Source organism: Aplysia californica, unplaced genomic scaffold (assembly GCF_000002075.1).
Source record: "Aplysia californica isolate F4 #8 unplaced genomic scaffold, AplCal3.0 scaffold00271, whole genome shotgun sequence".
NCBI classification, from domain to species: Eukaryota; Metazoa; Mollusca; class Gastropoda; order Aplysiida; family Aplysiidae; genus Aplysia; species Aplysia californica.
This window is the reverse complement of record NW_004797541.1, coordinates 475,070-477,487: the sequence shown is the minus strand read 5'-3', so window position 1 is coordinate 477,487 and position 2,418 is coordinate 475,070. Positions and strand designations below refer to the sequence as shown.

The 2,418-nt window shown below is 39.3% G+C and overlaps 1 protein-coding gene across 1 annotated transcript in view; it reads right to left on the bottom strand.

Moving 5' to 3' along the window:
- LOC101856272 (VPS35 endosomal protein sorting factor-like) overlaps positions 1-2,418 on the bottom strand; it is a 33,608-nt gene that overhangs the window by 29,844 nt on the left and 1,346 nt on the right. The gene's annotated exons all lie outside the window — the stretch shown is intronic.

The following is a 2,418-nucleotide window of genomic DNA, read 5'->3' as shown; positions in this document are numbered from 1 at the left end:
GTGTGTGTGTGTGTGTGTGTGTGTGTGTGTGTGTGTGTGTGTGTGTGTGTGTGTGTGTGTGTGTGTGTGTTGGGGGGGGGGCATATTATACAACACACACCCCTCCTCTTGAAACATTCAGTTAACAGCAACCTCTACTTAACAGCAACCAAGGCTTGCTTCCCAAGGGGGTTTATATTAGGTGGACACCGCTGCAAAAGCTCATTTATTTCTTTAACTCATTCGCTACACATTATTTTCGGCTTGTGGACGCATTTTTTTCGGGAAGGCGAAATGAGATGATGACGAGTGCGCAGTTCAAAGGTCTTTGGGGCCACAAATTCAAATAAATATTAACATATTAAGCACCGAAATATTCAGTATGATTTGTAGAAAACATCTGTAATGTTTATTTGTGCATTTTTCAACTTTGGTTCCTGTAAGAGGCAATTATGCAACACAATTTTGCTTGGATGCGGATGAAATTTGAAAATAAAAAATTAATCATCTTCGGTGAAACTCAAAAAATATGTTCACACCTAGTCAAATGATACATCAAAATAACCATAAATGAATATAGAACTGGAAAATATTGAAAAATGTGCAGTTATTTATATATTCCATAAAATTTACACATTTGGATCATGACATCCGATATTGAAAAAAAAAAAACTTTTATAATCTTGAAAAATGGACAAGATGTATTCACAAACAGAAAAAAAACCACTCGTATCGTATGGAATTATTCAGAATTGCATTTGGAATAAACCTACACATGTCTTGAGTTGTACTTTTTGTGTTAATTCACAAAAAATAGTGATTTTTGGGAGAAAAAAATAATTTGACAATTTAGATCTAGAACAAGATCTAGACTAGATCTAGCACTGAAAAATTTTGATTTCTCAATAACAGAGCAATTGCAATTTGATCCCAATTGTATCAATATTCAAAAGAAGAGTCTTACATTTCTTTAGTGTGCAAAATAATGATATAATATTTTGTTGTGTAAAAGTAGTATAAGATTGGAGACTGGGCTATAATATGAGCATCGCGATAAAACAAAGTCACATAAAAACTTGGAAATTGTGTTTCAAACTTAATCAAAACTTCCGATTTTCGGTGGAAATGCTTGACCCGGAAGTCAACATTATATTATGACCTTTATTTTAACGTGGATATGTGGATTGGAATAAAATCTAAGCTAAAATTGAAGTTCGGTTGTCGAGCCGCCGGGGGCGGCTTAGCGTACTGATGGCTCACCGTAGCGAATGAGTTAAACCATTCAAGAGTCAAAAGGGGACGCTATTTTCTCAAAATAAAATGTTTTCCCTCAAATCCACAATAGTCACCTCCCGCTCCCGAGAGCTGGCCCGCAAGTTGGCTATTCAGTTCGTTCTTTGCTCGCTCAACGGAGTGAGAGAGGGAGGCGAGTTTTGTCGCCTGGCGAGACCAGTTGGCTGTAGCTATTCTATAATGCATCTCGGCACAGACGCAGGATAATAAGAGTTAATAACACACTACTAATCTAAAACTAGATCTAGTAACATACTTCTTTGGCTGTCATTATTTGGACTCGAGTCCGAATAACATTGGACTAGGGTCCAGAAAAAAGGAAGTGTCTTCGTTCTATAGATCTAACGTTCAGTGCTTCCAATTTTCTGCCATTTTTAGTTTCCCCCACACCTTTTCTGCCGATCCGATGCCCGCCACCTCATTGATACGGACCCCACCCCCAACCCACCTCCCCATGTTTCCCACTTTCTTTGTTGTAGAAAAAGGTAAAATTGAAGATTAGCAGACCACCTGGCACCTGCATATTATGAGCTGTGTAAAAAAAAAGGGAGTGTATACAGACCCGGTAACCGGGAACAAAGTCACAAAGTATACAGACCCGGTAGGGGAACTCTTTTGTGATTTCTGAGAGTTTCAGCGCCCTCTTGGCTCAGGGTAGACCTAGGTTTTTCTTGATCTATGGTCTAGGTCTAGATCTAGGCAGACAGACATAAATCTTTCATCTAGTTTCGCGGCTAACCTAGATCTAAATGAAGATTGCGGATGTCGTTTCGATGAACGATTGTTTTTTCTCTCTCTCTCTCTCCTCTGTGTATCGCTCGCCTTCTCTTTTTCTTTGTTTGTCTCTGTATTTCTTTGTCCCCACCTATTTCCCACTCTATCTTTCTCTCGTTCCCTCCTGCCAACTGGGGCATGTCATATACATTTTGCTAGCACCCCCCCCCCCCCCCCTTCCCTTTTTTTTTTTTTTTTAAAAAAACACACAAAAAAAAAATTTTCTCCGGGGCTGGAGGCTGAAACTTTTCGAAAACACAAAAAAATTCCCCTACCGGGGCTGGATACTTCCTGAATTTGTTCCCGGGTACCGGGGCTGTATACACTTCCAAAAAAAAAAGAAAGAATCCTTCAAATACACAAGGCCGGGTC